Source organism: Notolepis coatsorum (assembly GCF_963971535.1).
Source record: "Notolepis coatsorum genome assembly, chromosome: 2".
NCBI lineage: Eukaryota > Metazoa > Chordata > Actinopteri > Aulopiformes > Paralepididae > Notolepis > Notolepis coatsorum.
In genome coordinates this window covers 3,194,045-3,214,558 of record NC_140166.1, presented here as the reverse complement: position 1 = coordinate 3,214,558, position 20,514 = coordinate 3,194,045, and the positions used below count along the sequence as shown (strand labels likewise).

The following is a 20,514-nucleotide window of genomic DNA, read 5'->3' as shown; positions in this document are numbered from 1 at the left end:
GAGTTTTTCCTCATACTCTGAGCCAGAAATCTCCACTTCAGTAGCACTCTCATACACCAAACCTTCCAGTTCTATTTATATCTATGTTCTGAAGGTATTTACAGAAGGGTTTGTTGATATCGCATTCATACCCTGATTTATATCACATTTTATTCCTAAAAACATGGCGAAATATGGAATTTTACCATAAAAATGGACTGAATGGAGTATTTTCTGATTTATGGAGTGATAAAAAGAGATATCCAAAATCCCCTCTGTAATAACCTTTGGCTCTAATATGTCAACAAAATGAAACTATAATTTTGAAAATGGCTTTATCCAATGTTCAGATTTCTGTCCTGGAATTATATGCAAATTAGTGCATATTTAAGTAGATCATGCCTCATTTGCATATTTAAACATACAATTTCAGAAAACTTGTAATACAAAAAAGTCTTGTCTTAATATAAGTAATCAACTGGGGAAGTTTCATTGTGATATCTATTAGTTAATCTTTTTACCCTATTCACCTGCAGTGTCTCCCCTTAACAGATTGCAGAATGGGTACAATACAGTACAGTACACACAATTGTTAAGGGGATGCAGACCAGAGAAAGACTTTCGTCTTGTTTACATCAGGGTCCCCCATTTTCAATTCATCAGGACATATATGACATACATGAGACATACAGATAGTCAGTACTGCTACATCTATACATTTATGACATACCAGATTTGCAAATACAGTACTGTTTGTGATACAGAAGGAGTCAAGAAAAGGGAGTATATACATTTGACGTAGAAACTGTACATTGGAGGAGGTTGGGTGGGGGGGGTTGGGTACATTGGGATATTGACAACCATACTGGGTAATTTACATTGGAGGTGGTTGGGGGGGGGGGGGGCACACTGTATAAACAAGCAAAACTGTACATTGAGGGGGGGGGGGGAGGAGACACTGTACAAACAAACAAAATTGTACATTGGACTATTGACAACCATACTAGGTAAATGACTGTACATTGGAGGGGGTTGGGTTAGGATATTTACAGGGGCCAGTGTTGAATTGCAGTCTCCCGTAGGTGTCCCTTGAGAGAGGTTTTGAAAGTGGGTAGTGATCCACATTCCTTTACAGCTTTGGGTAGGGCGTTCCACATTGATGTGGCATAATTGCGAAACGTGTTTAGTCCCTTATTTGAGCCGAATCTGGGTTTAACATGATTTGTGGAGCTCCCTCTGGTGTTGTGATCGTGGTATTCACTGACCTTTGGGAAGTATTTTGACATGTACATGGGTACCGGTCGTGTAGTGTATCTTGTAGACCAGGCCCATTGCAAGTTGCTGTACTCTGTCGTCTACTCTAAGCCATCCTAGGTTGTCAAAGTGGGCAGGGGTGAGGTGGGTTCTAGGAGTAAGGTCAAGCAGTAGTCTGACCAGTTTGTTTTGAGATGTTTGTAATTTTGTTTTTAGCGCAGGTGCTTTGGTACCATGAGGTGCAAGCATAGTCGTAGTACCCCTGAATGAGTGCTCCTGCCAGAGTCTTCAGGGTATTCTTGTTTACCAGAGAGGAGATCCGGTACAAGAATCGAGTTCGTTGGTTGACTTTTTTTTTATTACATTGGATGCCATTTTGTCACAGGAGAGATTAGCCTCTAGGATGGAACCCAGGTAGGTAATTTCATCTTTCCTTGTGACAATATTGTCACCCACTGTAACTGAGAAGCCGTCGGTCTTGCTGAGTTTGTTATTTGAACCGAAGAGAATGGACTCTGTTTTGCCCATGTGTAATGATAGTTTGTTATCAGCGAGCCATATGCAGATGGTATGTCATAAATGTATAGCTGTAGCAGTACTGTATCTGTATGTCGTGTGTGTCATATATGTTATGATGAATTGAAAATGGGGGACCCTGATGTAAACGAGACGAAAGTCTTTCTCTGGTCTGCATCCCCTTAACAATTGTATGTATTGAGCTGTACTGTACCCATTCTGCAATCTGTTAAACGTATCAATCAGCTTAGCGTCAGTCACTGGAAGTAGGTTCCTCCATTAGCCTAGTTCCCAACGTCTTCCTACTGCATGCACAGAGAAGAAAAAGGTGTATCTTCTTGTCTAACTCCAGGGTAGATGGCAAATAAGCTAATTTCCCAAAATGTTGGAGTGTTCCTTTAAGCCTATGGGAAAAGTAGCATACAAAAGAGGTAGAAATAGGCTAGGCTAATTAAAACTATGTTTAGACCAGTTTATTTCTAGTTTCAAGGAAGTCACATGTTATATTTGAAAAATAGACAAAATGTCACATTTTAATATGAATCGCATTGTGGATTGCGAATATCCAATGTTACTGTTCTACATGGACATGCAGCTGATTGTGCTGGCTGTGTTTGGCATTTTTCTTGGACACTTTCTTAACACTTTCACTGCCCAAGCTTAATTCCTTTTTACCTCCTTGAATGCCCAGCACCACTTCAATGTTAACGTTAATATCGCCTAATCTATGTTTTAAATTATGGCTGTCTAATCTGCCCATCGCTTATCAAAGACTCATTTTCCAGTCAACATTGTCGTAGCATTTTGTTTTTTTATCGCTTCATTTCCGTTTTCTAGCATTTTGAAAAGCACTCGTTTTCATGGAAAAATGAAGACATGATAATCGCCCTTTACTGGAATATTCTAGAACGTTGTCATTTTTCGGCCTATTTATGAATCGTTTTCAAATAAACGCTAGATTATCGATAGTATGTGTACGCATGCACGCTCGTGCCGCGAGCTGAAAATCGATTCTCCTATTTCCTGACCGCTCGCACAGTCAATCAGCCATATCACATAATCACATAAAAGCTTATATCTCCGTGAAAATGAGTCTGATTATCCTAATACTGGTAAGATTATTCCTTACCTGAGATCAGATGGTATCCAAATGGATTATTCCAATTCCTGATCGCCATTCGAAAAAATCGATCCTTTTATTGATTCACAGTGTATACTGTAAAAACACATAATCCCCGCTGCTCTGAGGCTCACTAGTGGAGCTGATCGACCCCGGCTGCGTGAGTGAGAAGTAAAATGTGGAGTCAGGGATTTTTTTTCTCATTCATTTTCATTGAGTTCAATCCAAAAGGGTGAATTACCATCTGGGAGACGATAGGGGGCGCTTTTTTCACATCCGAGCGCCTGGAGTGGCTGAATTTCCAACGGTAGACTCGGTTGATGAAATATGATTTCAGATCGCTAATCAAAAAAAAAACTAGAAAATACGAGAATTCTCGTGAGTGGGCATTCAACCCGCGGGGGGTAAACCCGAGAAAACTCGGGTTGGGCAATCAAAGTGTTAAGGAGGACCCACCAGCAATTAATGTTGAGGCGTAGGTTAGAAACGAAATTCAAACTTTGATAATCAGGATGTTTTGCTGGTCCCACATCAGGTACACTTAAAAATATCACAGCACTTTTAATTCCTTCTCCCTCTTTCAACTTCTGTTCAAGTAAGTAAGTATGTTGTATTTCTAAAGCACATTTAAAACGACTGTAATATCACCAAAATGCTGCACATGTAAATTGCACTATAATAAAACACAGTAAAACATGGTAAAGAAAGCAATACAAATTCGACAAATATAACAAGTAGCATTTAAAAAGAAAAATAGATCAGACTAGCCATACTAAAAGTGCAGTTTAATAATCTAAAGGGCCTGGGTAAACAGGTAGGTTTTTAACCTGGATTTAAAGGCAGACAGGGAGGGAGCACACCTTATGTTCCACAGCTTTGAGGTAGACTGAGGGGCCTTTCTCACTCACGTTTTGGGATCGAATCACTGCTCCCGGGAACGGGGGGGAGTGTTCTCACTCACCCCTTTTGGGATGCGAAACGGCGCTGATTTGTTTTCCCCCCCGCTGAACGGCACCAGTTGGATTAGGTGGTCTCTGAATCGGGCCGTGCGGGTGCGGGGGGCGTGACACACACAACGTCGTTACTGTCATGCTTGCTTGAATTTTTGGGCAGATAACACCACTAGGGATGGGTATTGTTAGGATTTTATCGATACTACTACTCTTATCGATACTGCTTAACGGTTCGGTACTTTATCGATACTCTTATCGGTTCTTTTTGGTTCTTTTTTTGCAAGAAAAAAAGACAATTAATTAAGAACAGAATCAACATTGCTTTATTATTTATAAATACAACTTTATAAATAAGTATTATAAATAAATATAATTTCTTCAGCAACAGCAGCAGCAATGTTCTTTTATATAACTTTATAAATAAATATAATAAATTAATATAATTTCTTCAGCAACAGCAGCAACAATGTTTTAAATGTGTCTGACTCTGAATTATAGACTTTTTATAATAAACAACAAATGCAAAAGGCTAACAGAACTGTGACACTCGTTCACCCTATCCTCTGTCATCCTTCCTCTAGCTGCTAGGGAGAAAGGACTTTGGGTGGTGGAGGGAGGTAGAGGGAGGATGTGTGGTGGCCCTGGGCTCACTGGGCTGGGACATAGTGGCTGACGCCTCAGCTTGACGATCTATAAAAAGTTTAGATTGTAGTATTTGTAGCTAAACAATTGTTTTGTTTATTAGCCTATTTGTAATAATTCGTTATTAGCCTAGGCAACTCCGTATCTTGGCTTACGGTTACGGCTGCAGTGGATGCAGATGGAACACTGCGCGCAAGGCAGTCGAATACTCGCATTTCTGCACACTAATATCATGTTTTGCCAACAGATGTTTTGATAAATTGATTTGCTCGTATTGCCACCCTTACTGGCAAATGTTTTGTTGCACTTGTGGCAACGTGCATTGTCGGCATTGACCCTTGTAAAGTATATCCATACTTTAGAACGCTTCGCTCTATCCGCCATGATCACGACTCAGTGCATGCAGAGCTGCTGTCTGTGTGCAGCGCGCTATAGCACGGGGCGTCGGGGACAGAACTTTCATTAAGGAGTACCCGTATGTAGTACCCGTATGTCTATGTGTAGCACTAGCGAGCGACTCGCGAGGAGTGTGTGTAATAATTGACTCGCTGGCTGCGGCTCGCTTCTCGTGCAGAGACAGAGGATCGTTCGCAACTTTTAAATAATAATAATAATAATAATAATTTCTCTAGAGTATCGATAGCAGTACCGAGGACGTCAGAGCTTATAAATACTCCGGTATTTTCTAATATAGTACCGGTTCCCGTTTAAAACCGGGGTCCGGGGGGCATCCCTAAACACCACACAGCAACAACTGGAGAATACCCACAAAAACGATATTTATGGGCAATTTGAGAGTTCAGACCTCAACCAAAAACAAGTGGATGAAAACATGAAGCCACGTTACAAACGCACAGCACTTCTCTGGCTCGCATTAGGCCTGGCAATTTTTGTTTGCCATGCTATTTTCTATACATTAGTTTCGTTTGAATGCATTTATTTCTATTAGACCAGTGGTGCCCAACCAGTCGGCCGTGGTCGACCAGTAGATCAATGACATGTAATATAATTGCCACGAACGATGGGATAATGTTAGCTGCTGGACAGGCTAAGCTAACTAGCGTTAGCCGTTAGCTTAGTGTTAACGTTAACCCTGCAAAACGCTCAAAAGCGGACTCTACAACAGAGTTCCATTCGTGAGAAAAGAGGCAGAACACACAGTGAATGTATCCGTTTTGTTTATTGCACGTTCTTTGCTGAAAAGAAAAAGTGCTACAGGCTATACTAGACTAGGCTAAGCTAACTAGCGTTAGCCGTTTAGCTTAGCGTTAGCCCTGGGAAACGCTCAAAAGCGAACTCTACAACACCATCCATTCGTGATAAAATGGGGTGGGTTATATTGACATGGCTTGACAACAGAGGTTCAAATATAACTTCATATTTATTGCTTATTTATTCATTTTATATCAGCATCCAGTCTCCAGCGCCACTTCCTGTGTTTACATTTTCGAACGTGACATCATCGCCTACGGCAAGCGTAAACGCTCAAAAGGCAAACCGTAAACAGAACCCGGAACGAAACAAGACTGCAGTGTGTACGCAAACTAGAGGGGGGAGAGGGGGGGGGGGGGGGAGTTCGCATCAGATCACGGAACGGGCTAGAACGAAACGGAATGGAATCGAATACCTGAGTGAGAAAGGGCCTACGCGATCTAGGGGCAACGTGGGGGGAGAGGAGATCTCTTAAATAACGGAGCCAGTTCATTGAGGGCTTTGAAAACAAATAATAAATGTCACTTGACGTACACTCATCCATCACACTGGTATGCTGCAGTTGCAGTGTTCTTAGTACCAGCAAAGTGTCTTTGTTCTCCTCTCTCAATTTGATGAATTGTAAGGTTTGATCTGTGGTCATTATTTAAAATATATTTATTAACACATATTAATAGCTGTGCAAAGCTTGATGTGGGCTTGCTAACTAACTGCAGACAAATTAGACACATTAACAATACCATTCATGATGTTACGATATGAATATAATATGAAGTTCAAGTTACATCTTTGCAAAAGAAAATTCTTAAAAGAAAATTTCCTCCATGTCACGACGTGTACCCGGCAAGCTCGTGGCTGCTGTCACCAATTTGATGCATTGTAGGTCTGTCGTCTGTGTACATGGCCAAATACCACTCCGGTGCGGTCTTATAAATTAAGTGTGGATGAACTGCAAATCAAGGGCACTGCACTTTTGGTTATTGCAGAAATGGGATAGACTTGCACAACTTGCACTATGAACATGCACGCCAAGTGCGAGTGTGATCAAGCGTGCATATTGGGACAGCCTCTGGGTATGTACTTTAAGGTGCATTTTTGGAAATTATGTCTAGGGTTTAACAGGTTAAATCTTTGAAGTGGACTCATAGTAAAGCCATATGCTGTTTATGATTTCTACATACTATTTCTACACAATTTTTAACAATCTCCAGTCAAACTAAATGCTGGCCACTGAAGCATAATTTGTTTAATTTTCTTTATTTGTGCAAAACTGATGATATATCCTCCTGATTGCACAGTTGGCAAGTGGAGAAGGTTGAGAGTGAACTGTTCTCTTCTGGTATTACAAAAAGCCACTTCCGCGTGTGTGTGCAAGTCTTCTCAAGTACGCTGTATGTCGCACATTCTGCACTCCAGGGTAAGCTCCAACTGTACGTATTATGATGAACATACTTTATAATTCTATGATTTCAACTCAAAAGATGTGTGCGCATCTTGGGTGTGGAAGTAGTTTTGCCTACAAGATGGCACTGGTGGAAAAGGGCCTTTAGGGGGAAAAAATTCATACTTGAGCAATGTACCACAATTCCACAGTTTTTTTCAAAGTCACTGCAGTTTTAGAAGCATCATTGTGCTGCACCTCAACTACATTGTGCTGCACTTAAACTACATTGTGCTGCACTTAAACTACATTGTGCTGCACTTAAACTACATTGTGCTGCACTTAAACTGCATTGTGCTGCACTTAAACTGCATTGTGCTGCACCTCAACTGCATTGTGCTGCACCTCAACTGCATTGTGCTGCACTTAAACTGCATTGTGCTGCACTTAAACTACATTGTGCTGCACCTCAACTGCATTGTGCTGCACCTCAACTACATTGTGCTGCACTTAAACTGCATTGTGCTGCACTTAAACTGCATTGTGCTGCACTTAAACTGCATTGTGCTGCACCTCAACTGCATTGTGCTGCACCTCAACTGCATTGTGCTGCACCTCAACTGCATTGTGCTGCACTTAAACTGCATTGTGCTGCACTTAAACTACATTGTGCTGCACTTAAACTGCATTGTGCTGCACCTCAACTGCATTGTGCTGCACTTAAACTGCATTGTGCTGCACTTAAACTACATTGTGCTGCACTTAAACTGCATTGTGCTGCACTTAAACTGCATTGTGCTGCACCTCAACTACATTGTGCTGCACCTCAACTGCATTGTGCTGCACTTAAACTGCACTGTGCTGCACTTAAACTGCATTGTGCTGCACTTAAACTGCATTGTGCTGCACCTCAACTGCATTGTGCTGCACCTCAACTGCATTGTGCTGCACTTAAACTACATTGTGCTGCACTTAAACTGCATTGTGCTGCACTTAAACTGCATTGTGCTGCACTTAAACTGCATTGTGCTGCACTTAAACTGCATTGTGCTGCACCTCAACTACATTGTGCTGCACTTAAACTGCATTGTGCTGCACTTAAACTGCATTGTGCTGCACTTAAACTGCATTGTGCTGCACTTAAACTACATTGTGCTGCACTTAAACTGCATTGTGCTGCACCTCAACTACATTGTGCTGCACTTAAACTGCATTGTGCTGCACTTAAACTGCATTGTGCTGCACTTAAACTGCATTGTGCTGCACTTAAACTACATTGTGCTGCACTTAAACTGCATTGTGCTGCACCGTCCTCAACTACATTGTGCTGCACTTAAACTGCATTGTGCTGCACTTAAACTGCATTGTGCTGCACTTAAACTGCATTGTGCTGCACTTAAACTGCATTGTGCTGCACATCAACTGCATTGTGCTGCACCTCAACTGCATTGTGCTGCACCTCAACTGCATTGTGCTGCACTTAAACTGCATTGTGCTGCACTTAAACTGCATTGTGCTGCACTTAAACTGCATTGTGCTGCACCTCAACTGCATTGTGCTGCACTTAAACTGCATTGTGCTGCACCTCAACTGCATTGTGCTGCACTTAAACTGCATTGTGCTGCACTTAAACTGCATTGTGCTGCACCTCAACTGCATTGTGCTGCACTTAAACTGCATTGTGCTGCACTTAAACTACATTGTGCTGCACTTAAACTGCATTGTGCTGCACTTAAACTGCATTGTGCTGCACTTAAACTGCATTGTGCTGCACCTCAACTGCATTGTGCTGCACTTAAACTGCATTGTGCTGCACTTAAACTACATTGTGCTGCACTTAAACTGCATTGTGCTGCACCTCAACTGCATTGTGCTGCACCTCAACTGCATTGTGCTGCACTTAAACTGCATTGTGCTGCACCTCAACTGCATTGTGCTGCACCTCAACTACATTGTGCTGCACCTCAACTACATTGTGCTGCACCTCAACTGCATTGTGCTGCACCTCAACTGCATTGTGCTGCACTTAAACTACATTGTGCTGCACTTAAACTGCATTGTGCTGCACTTAAACTGCATTGTGCTGCACTTAAACTGCATTGTGCTGCACTTAAACTGCATTGTGCTGCACCTCAACTGCATTGTGCTGCACTTAAACTGCATTGTGCTGCACTTAAACTGCATTGTGCTGCACTTAAACTGCATTGTGCTGCACCTCAACTGCATTGTGCTGCACCTCAACTGCATTGTGCTGCACTTAAACTGCATTGTGCTGCACTTAAACTACATTGTGCTGCACTTAAACTACATTGTGCTGCACTTAAACTGCATTGTGCTGCACTTAAACTGCATTGTGCTGCACTTAAACTGCATTGTGCTGCACTTAAACTGCATTGTGCTGCACCTCAACTGCATTGTGCTGCACCTCAACTGCATTGTGCTGCACTTAAACTGCATTGTGCTGCACTTAAACTGCATTGTGCTGCACTTAAACTGCATTGTGCTGCACCTCAACTGCATTGTGCTGCACCTCAACTGCATTGTGCTGCACTTAAACTACATTGTGCTGCACTTAAACTGCATTGTGCTGCACTTAAACTGCATTGTGCTGCACTTAAACTACATTGTGCTGCACCTCAACTACATTGTGCTGCACTTAAACTGCATTGTGCTGCACTTAAACTGCATTGTGCTGCACTTAAACTGCATTGTGCTGCACTTAAACTACATTGTGCTGCACCTCAACTACATTGTGCTGCACTTAAACTGCATTGTGCTGCACTTAAACTGCATTGTGCTGCACTTAAACTACATTGTGCTGCACTTAAACTGCATTGTGCTGCACTTAAACTGCATTGTGCTGCACTTAAACTGCATTGTGCTGCACTTAAACTGCATTGTGCTGCACTTAAACTGCATTGTGCTGCACCTCAACTGCATTGTGCTGCACTTAAACTGCATTGTGCTGCACTTAAACTGCATTGTGCTGCACCTCAACTGCATTGTGCTGCACCTCAACTGCATTGTGCTGCACCTCAACTGCATTGTGCTGCACTTAAACTACATTGTGCTGCACCTCAACTACATTGTGCTGCACTTAAACGACATTGTGCTGCACTTAAACTACATTGTGCTGCACTTAAACTGCATTGTGCTGCACTTAAACTGCATTGTGCTGCACTTAAACTGCATTGTGCTGCACTTAAACTGCATTGTGCTGCACTTAAACTACATTGTGCTGCACTTAAAACTACATTGTGCTGCACTTAAACTGCATTGTGCTGCACTTAAACTGCATTGTGCTGCACTTAAACTGCATTGTGCTGCACTTAAACTGCATTGTGCTGCACCTCAACTGCATTGTGCTGCACCTCAACTGCATTGTGCTGCACCTCAACTGCATTGTGCTGCACTTAAACTACATTGTGCTGCACCTCAACTGCATTGTGCTGCACTTAAACTACATTGTGCTGCACTTAAACTGCATTGTGCTGCACTTAAACTGCATTGTGCTGCACCTCAACTGCATTGTGCTGCACTTAAACTGCATTGTGCTGCACTTAAACTGCATTGTGCTGCACCTCAACTGCATTGTGCTGCACCTCAACTGCATTGTGCTGCACCTCAACTGCATTGTGCTGCACCTCAACTGCATTGTGCTGCACTTAAACTACATTGTGCTGCACCTCAACTGCATTGTGCTGCACTTAAACTACATTGTGCTGCACTTAAACTGCATTGTGCTGCACTTAAACTGCATTGTGCTGCACTTAAACTACATTGTGCTGCACTTAAACTGCATTGTGCTGCACTTAAACTGCATTGTGCTGCACTTAAACTACATTGTGCTGCACCTCAACTGCATTGTGCTGCACTTAAACTGCATTGTGCTGCACTTAAACTACATTGTGCTGCACCTCAACTACATTGTGCTGCACTTAAACTGCATTGTGCTGCACTTAAACTGCATTGTGCTGCACTTAAACTACATTGTGCTGCACCTCAACTACATTGTGCTGCACTTAAACTGCATTGTGCTGCACTTAAACTGCATTGTGCTGCACTTAAACTACATTGTGCTGCACTTAAACTGCATTGTGCTGCACTTAAACTACATTGTGCTGCACTTAAACTGCATTGTGCTGCACTTAAACTGCATTGTGCTGCACTTAAACTGCATTGTGCTGCACTTAAACTGCATTGTGCTGCACTTAAACTGCATTGTGCTGCACTTAAACTGCATTGTGCTGCACCTCAACTGCATTGTGCTGCACCTCAACTGCATTGTGCTGCACTTAAACTGCATTGTGCTGCACTTAAACTGCATTGTGCTGCACTTAAACTACATTGTGCTGCACCTCAACTGCATTGTGCTGCACTTAAACTACATTGTGCTGCACTTAAACTGCATTGTGCTGCACTTAAACTGCATTGTGCTGCACCTCAACTGCATTGTGCTGCACCTCAACTGCATTGTGCTGCACCTCAACTGCATTGTGCTGCACTTAAACTGCATTGTGCTGCACTTAAACTGCATTGTGCTGCACTTAAACTACATTGTGCTGCACCTCAACTGCATTGTGCTGCACCTCAACTGCATTGTGCTGCACTTAAACTGCATTGTGCTGCACTTAAACTGCATTGTGCTGCACTTAAACTACATTGTGCTGCACCTCAACTGCATTGTGCTGCACTTAAACTACATTGTGCTGCACTTAAACTGCATTGTGCTGCACTTAAACTGCATTGTGCTGCACTTAAACTACATTGTGCTGCACTTAAACTACATTGTGCTGCACTTAAACTGCATTGTGCTGCACTTAAACTGCATTGTGCTGCACTTAAACTACATTGTGCTGCACTTAAACTGCATTGTGCTGCACTTAAACTACATTGTGCTGCACTTAAACTGCATTGTGCTGCACCTCAACTGCATTGTGCTGCACCTCAACTGCATTGTGCTGCACTTAAACTGCATTGTGCTGCACTTAAACTGCATTGTGCTGCACTTAAACTACATTGTGCTGCACCTCAACTGCATTGTGCTGCACTTAAACTACATTGTGCTGCACTTAAACTGCATTGTGCTGCACTTAAACTGCATTGTGCTGCACTTAAACTACATTGTGCTGCACTTAAACTGCATTGTGCTGCACTTAAACTACATTGTGCTGCACTTAAACTGCATTGTGCTGCACTTAAACTACATTGTGCTGCACCTCAACTGCATTGTGCTGCACTTAAACTGCATTGTGCTGCACTTAAACTACATTGTGCTGCACCTCAACTACATTGTGCTGCACTTAAACTGCATTGTGCTGCACTTAAACTGCATTGTGCTGCACTTAAACTACATTGTGCTGCACCTCAACTACATTGTGCTGCACTTAAACTGCATTGTGCTGCACTTAAACTGCATTGTGCTGCACTTAAACTACATTGTGCTGCACTTAAACTGCATTGTGCTGCACTTAAACTACATTGTGCTGCACCTCAACTGCATTGTGCTGCACTTAAACTGCATTGTGCTGCACTTAAACTACATTGTGCTGCACTTAAACTACATTGTGCTGCACTTAAACTGCATTGTGCTGCACTTAAACTACATTGTGCTGCACTTAAACTGCATTGTGCTGCACTTAAACTGCATTGTGCTGCACCTCAACTGCATTGTGCTGCACTTAAACTACATTGTGCTGCACTTAAACTGCATTGTGCTGCACTTAAACTACATTGTGCTGCACCTCAACTGCATTGTGCTGCACCTCAACTGCATTGTGCTGCACTTAAACTGCATTGTGCTGCACTTAAACTGCATTGTGCTGCACCTCAACTACATTGTGCTGCACTTAAACTACATTGTGCTGCACTTAAACTGCATTGTGCTGCACTTAAACTGCATTGTGCTGCACTTAAACTACATTGTGCTGCACCTCAACTGCATTGTGCTGCACTTAAACTGCATTGTGCTGCACTTAAACTACATTGTGCTGCACCTCAACTGCATTGTGCTGCACTTAAACTACATTGTGCTGCACTTAAACTACATTGTGCTGCACTTAAACTGCATTGTGCTGCACTTAAACTGCATTGTGCTGCACTTAAACTACATTGTGCTGCACCTCAACTGCATTGTGCTGCACTTAAACTAGGGCTGGGCGATATGGCCTAAATATGATATCACGATATTTTCTGACCTTTCGGCGATACACGATACACATCACGATGTTTTTCTTTTTTACCCCAAACAATTCATTATGAGGCTTACCAAGACAGTATTTGATTTTGCAAGCTAACATTAAAGACAAAATAAAATACCCATGCATTTAGCATTTTTATATTATATATTAGATTTAGATTATTAGATTATATATTGCATATATTTAGCAATGAGATATTATATGATTTAGATATGAAATATGATGAATTGAAAATGGGGGACCCTGATGTAAACAAGACTAAAGTCTTTCTCTGGTCTGCATCCCCTTAACAATTGTATGTATTGAGCTGTACTGTACCCATTCTGCAATATGTTAATAAAGTTTTAAATCAATCAATCAATCAATCAATCAATCAATAGCATTTTAATGAAACTACTGTATATATGTATGTCTCTAAATGTTTTGATGAATTGAAAATGGAAGACCCTTATGAAAAAAAGTAAGTCTTTTTCTGGTCTTCATCCTCCTGTACTGTATTGTACCCATTCTGCAACCCTTTAACAAAGTCTTCACTCATTCATTCTGACGGAAACATATAATTTTGATTGACAGTCGAGTCTGCCAATTACGTCACAGCGCTTGCACCCGCCCTGCTGTTCTTAGCACCAATCGGCAAGCTCCTAGTTTTTTACTTCCTGAATGTCCTGTGGCTGAACAACGTCAACAAAGCTACTAACGTTAGCTCCCCGCGGCCGTCGAGTAGGAGACCAGTGCTCAACAGGATGACTAAATGAGGCATAATGATTTTACTACAACGAATGTTATAATAAAAGCCTTTCCATACATCTGTCTGATTGAAAACTTTATTAACAGACCGCGGAATGGGCATATCTCAGCACGGGCTGAGATATGAACGAGTAACGTGTGGACAGATTGACGCGACACAATCCTCTTGGGCAAAACATCACGATATCCACGATACGTTGAAAAAGTGTATCGTTAATGAACTGTACCCGATATTTATATAATATCGTCATATCGCCCAGCCCTAACTTAAACTGCATTGTGCTGCACTTAAACTACATTGTGCTGCACTTAAACTGCATTGTGCTGCACTTAAACTACATTGTGCTGCACTTAAACTGCATTGTGCTGCACTTAAACTACATTGTGCTGCACCTCAACTGCATTGTGCTGCACTTAAACTGCATTGTGCTGCACTTAAACTACATTGTGCTGCACTTAAACTGCATTGTGCTGCACTTAAACTACATTGTGCTGCACTTAAACTGCATTGTGCTGCACTTAAACTACATTGTGCTGCACTTAAACTGCATTGTGCTGCACTTAAACTGCATTGTGCTGCACCTCAACTGCATTGTGCTGCACTTAAACTGCATTGTGCTGCACCTCAACTGCATTGTGCTGCACCTCAACTACATTGTGCTGCACTTAAACTACATTGTGCTGCACTTAAACTGCATTGTGCTGCACTTAAACTGCATTGTGCTGCACTTAAACTTCATTGTGCTGCACTTAAACTACATTGTGCTGCACCTCAACTGCATTGTGCTGCACTTAAACTACATTGTGCTGCACTTAAACTGCATTGTGCTGCACTTAAACTGCATTGTGCTGCACTTAAACTACATTGTGCTGCACTTAAACTGCATTGTGCTGCACTTAAACTGCATTGTGCTGCACTTAAACTACATTGTGCTGCACTTAAACTACATTGTGCTGCACTTAAACTGCATTGTGCTGCACCTCAACTGCATTGTGCTGCACCTCAACTGCATTGTGCTGCACTTAAACTGCATTGTGCTGCACTTAAACTGCATTGTGCTGCACTTAAACTACATTGTGCTGCACCTCAACTGCATTGTGCTGCACTTAAACTACATTGTGCTGCACTTAAACTGCATTGTGCTGCACTTAGACTGCATTGTGCTGCACTTAAACTACATTGTGCTGCACTTAAACTGCATTGTGCTGCACTTAAACTACATTGTGCTGCACTTAAACTGCATTGTGCTGCACTTAAACTACATTGTGCTGCACCTCAACTGCATTGTGCTGCACTTAAACTGCATTGTGCTGCACTTAAACTGCATTGTGCTGCACTTAAACTGCATTGTGCTGCACCTCAACTACATTGTGCTGCACTTAAACTGCATTGTGCTGCACTTAAACTGCATTGTGCTGCACCTCAACTGCATTGTGCTGCACTTATACTGCATTGTGCTGCACTTAAACTGCATTGTGCTGCACTTAAACTACATTGTGCTGCACCTCAACTGCATTGTGCTGCACTTAAACTGCATTGTGCTGCACTTAAACTGCATTGTGCTGCACCTCAACCAGGCCACGTGAGCGGATCGGCGCGGCCGAGAAATCCGCTCTTCGCTCTTTAAAGCTTGGTCCGCTCCGCTAATCGCTCATGTTGACCCCGCCCCCAAGTCGCTCTCCGCTCGCTCCCCGCTCACCTTGAATCGAGCGCTCCCCACTCCCCGCGCCAGATCGCTCGTCAGATTTTTTTTTTTCTTTTTGGAGCATGGTGTAAATTAGCTCAAACTACAACAGTCTACACCCCCTGGGCCCCTTAACAATTGTTTGTATTGAGCCGCATTGTAATTGTAGCCATTCTGCAATGTTAAATAACGTTGTTTATCCATTCACTAGTTCTATTAAGCGATGATAGGCTAGCCGAGCCACAATGCTATGGTCGCTGCCATTAACGTTAGCATGTAAGCTAACGTCAACAACAATGGCGTCGATACTTTTTCTAACTGGAGTGAGTGTGGGCGTCTCTACAGTGACAAAGCCTGAACAGGCTAGCCTATCACAGGTTCACCCTTCTCATTGGTTGAAAATGGCCTTCATGTTTGTACATCGCCATCTGTTGCTTTGGCATTGTACTGCATGTATATATTACATCAGTGTTAAACCACTGTGAGCGGCCTGGAGTGGATTGGAGCGGAGGAGAACTCTCGCTCCGGACGTCGCGCCGACTCATTTTAAAACCCACTCCTCGCTCACGTCAAAACCGGCCGCTCCGCGCCCCGCGCCGCTCACGCTCCGATCCGCTCACATGCACTGACCTCAACTGCATTGTGCTGCACCTCAACTGCATTGTGCTGCACTTAAACTGCATTGTGCTGAACTTAAACTGCATTGTGCTGCACTTAAACTGCATTGTGCTGCACTTAAACTGCATTGTGCTGCACTTAAACTGCATTGTGCTGCACTTAAACTGCATTGTGCTCTACCTCAACTGCATTGTGCTGCACTTAAACTGCATTGTGCTGCACTTAAACTGCATTGTGCTGCACCTCAACTGCATTGTGCTGCACCTCAACTGCATTGTGCTGCACTTAAACTGCATTGTGCTGCACTTAAACTGCATTGTGCTGCACTTAAACTGCATTGTGCTGCACTTAAACTGCATTGTGCTGCACCTCAACTGCATTGTGCTGCACCTCAACTGCATTGTGCTGCACTTAAACTGCATTGTGCTGCTGCACTTAAACTGCATTGTGCTGCACTTAAACTGCATTGTGCTGCACTTAAACTACATAGAGTTGGGAAGTCAACTCTGCCCCTTTCCTTGGCCGGTCTTGGAAGACTTTGAATCACCACTTATTTTTTCCATAGTGCTTTTTCGGTTCGGTTCTATCATGAGGACATCTAGCATTTTATAACTAAATTATAATTATCCATGATACAAAAATCGAAATATACTAATAATCATTCTAAATATACCACTGCGTTTCAATCAAATTCAAAGCTTATAATTAGCAGACTTTGAGCAACAGAACTACATCACTTTACTGAGGAATCCACAGGGGCATATAGTGAGTCTGCTAGCGGCTATAGCTATGATGGTCATTTCAAATGTCTTTGATCTTTGATGTCTTTGATCCCCACAGTATCATCAGGAGAACGATAGGATAGATTGATAGATAGATGTTATCTGTTGGGGGAAATTGCAATGTCACAGCAGCACAAGGTATGGCAAACAAACAAAATAGCATACATAGCATTTGAATGAAAATAATCTGAATATAATGAAATTAATGAATGAAAAGTATGGTACATTAATAGAAATATATAAGTTGCATGTAAAAATACATTGTATGTATAAATGCATAAACAATGTTGACAACCAAATGTGCAAAATGGCTTATGTTTGAGTCCTGTAATAGCCTAAACAATCTTAACCCAAGTGTTCTGAAGTCTGATGGCAGTATGATATGAAGGACCTCCAGTAGCGGTCAGTAGCACCATGGCAGAAGAAGGTGCTCCTCTTCTTGGCCGGAGTCATGTAGGGGATGGATGACATTGTCCATGGTGACTAGAAGTTTGGCCAACATTCTTCTCTCTGCCACCACTTTCAATGTGTCCAGGCTAGCTCCCAGGACAGAGCCCACCCTCCTAATCACTATCACTGCGTCCAGGCTGCGTCTATGCCTTCTACAACGCTGTTCGGTTTCCGGGTTCCTCTGATTGGCCACTAAGCCCACGTGACCCTACGCTAGCACGCCCCAGTTATCACTTACGCCGCGCATGAGCCGCGCCTCAGCCTCCTCATATTTGCGAATGCATAAACTATATCTTAAATTATGGCTATGTGTCTAATATGGCCGTCGCTTATCAATGACTTGTTTTGTTTACATCAGGGTGAACGCTGTTGCATTCGCAAATATGAGAGCCAGCAATACGCAGCTCCAGTTAACCTAATTTATACCGTAACGAATCATTAAAAAAATATACCGTTAACTGGAATATGTTGTTTCTTTACACATATGTTGGATTATGTAATTGGTTTGTCATGACAAACCAATAAAAAATCGCTACTTTACATCAGGGTGACCGCTGTTACGCTGCCACCACCCACTTCAATGACAGAGCTCTCATATTTGCGAATGCATACACTATATCTTAAATTATGTGTCTAATATGGCCGTCGCTTATCAATTGACAGAGCTCTCATATTTGCGAATGCAACAGCGTTCACCCTGATGTAAACAAAACAAGTCATTGATAAGCGACGGCCATATTAGACACATAGCCATAATTTAAGATATAGTTTATGCATTCGCAAATATGAGAGCTCTGTCATTGAAGTGGGTGGTGGCAGCGTAACAGCGGTCACCCTGATGTAAAGTAGCGATTTTTTATTGGTTTGTCATGACAAACCTGATGTAAACAAAACAAGTCATTGATAATCGACGGCCATATTAGACACATAGCCATCATTTTTTGACTCACCGGCCAGTGGCGGGTAGATGGGAAGAATCTACCCGCCAAGCATATTTCTTACCTGCCAAATCTTTTTTGATTAAAAAAATATATATTTTATATAATCTTTTTTTAAATATATATTATATAATCATACTTGTAGTTGTATTATCTGCGAGACATCGCCACCACGCAATAAGTCAAAATGCTCGCTATCTGCAAACAGCTCCATTGTCTGTGTGGCAGGGCTCCAGACTAACTTTTTTCACCACCGTCCCAGAACCGTCCCGAAATACAATTTTAACCGTCCCAAAGTGAATGTAACCGTCCCAAAAATCAAATGTAGTTTCTTTACTTTGGTTTTGTCGTCTATAGTTGTTATTGCCATAAGAAACACCATTCAGAGAAGGGGAGAATAAATTGATTTAGTCAAAAGGCTCCCATGGTGGAAAGATTTCACAAGAATAATTATGATTAAAAATAAATATAAAAAAAAAGTGTTTAACAAGGTGCTAGTATAGGGATATTTGGTCACGGTGCTGTTATAGTCAACCAATTGGAGCCATGTTGATTATTCCTTCCATAGGAAAATATATTTAAATGTATTTTATTTCGTTTTAGTTTTTTTTGTTATTACAAATGTGTGTTTCAAGTTTCAAGTTTCTTTAATAGTTGTCATACAGAAGTACAGAATACTTTTATACAAAATGCTTCTTACTGTTACGCTATAGAGACTGTGCTAGACAAGATAAGTATGAAATAAAATAACATAGTATAGCATGTAAATTAGAAGTAAAAAAATGAGGTCACAGTGTTCAGTATAGACATATGTACAATGTTCGATGCAGAGTAGACGTAACTGAGTTACCATATAATATACAATACTGTGTAGTGTACTAATATACAATACTATATAGTGCAAGGCAGAAATAGGATGAGGTGCAATTTAGGTACAATTTACAGTAGGTGTACGAGTTGTAGTGCAAATCCTTTATTAATAAATATAAAGTGTGTTTGTGTGATCTAAAGTGTGGAGAGTGGGTGCTGCAGTTTGTTTAAGTGAGTGTGTGTGTGCTGTGTGCATTTGATGGTTGTTGCATAGTGTTTATTGTTCGTTTAGCAGCCTGATGGCCTGGGGATAGAAGCTTCTTCTGAGTCTTTCTGTGCTCGCCTTAAGACTCCGGTATCGCTTGCCTGACCGCAGCAGTTCAAAGAGGCAGTTGTTCGGGTGGCTCGAGTCCTTAATAATTCTCTTAGCCTTCCCCTTGCACCGCTTGTTGTAAATGTTCTGGAGGGTGGGAAGTTTATGGTTGAAAATGTTAGAGATAAATAAAGATCAAATCAAATCTAACTGAATAAGTTATCCCTCTTCTAACAAGAAAGAAAAACGTAGTTTAGCTTTAAACTATATAATGTCATTGCGTCCAGAGATTCCACCTTTGATAACTAAAGTAATGACACTTGAATGAAACATGTCCCTTAGATCGCGCTGTCCTCCTGGTCGATATTGATAACTGCTGCTAAAATAAAATAAGTCCCGAGTCGAGACTCCGTGCTGCTCCCAATGAATCCCAATAGTATGCAACTGCAGAGCCACAGAGCAGGGGCGCTTTCAGGTCCGGTCACAGGCCCGCTCAACAGCGCCCCCCACCCAACGGCTGAATTGCCAATGGCTGAATTGGAGTATTGCACTGTGCAGGCACAGCGGCCCCGCTCTGCGGCTCTGCAGCTGCATGCTTATCGCAAAATCCAGCATCCAGCTCCCGCTGCCCAGCCGTCGTTATCAGAACACTACACATATCATAATGTTCACAGCAAACTGTAGTTGATCACCAGGTATGTTTTATTAACGTAGAATAATTCATATATATATATGCGCGCACTGACAGTCGGCTAATTGACATTTCCTGTGAAAAAAATTAAATCCTCTCCGCCCCGTTTGCGTCCCAAAAAATATTTCTGTTCGTCCCAAATCAATATTTGATCGTCCCCGGGATGACGGGACATCGTTAGTCTCGAGCCCTGGGCTGGAGTCTTTGATAATTCTCTTAGCCT

The 20,514-nt window shown here is 42.1% G+C and overlaps 1 protein-coding gene across 1 annotated transcript in view; it reads left to right on the top strand.

Moving 5' to 3' along the window:
- The window catches only part of LOC311248902 (uncharacterized protein), a gene marked incomplete at its 3' end in the record, with an annotated part of 53,874 nt that overhangs the window by 1,174 nt on the left and 32,186 nt on the right, over nucleotides 1-20,514 (top strand). The window lies entirely within an intron of this gene.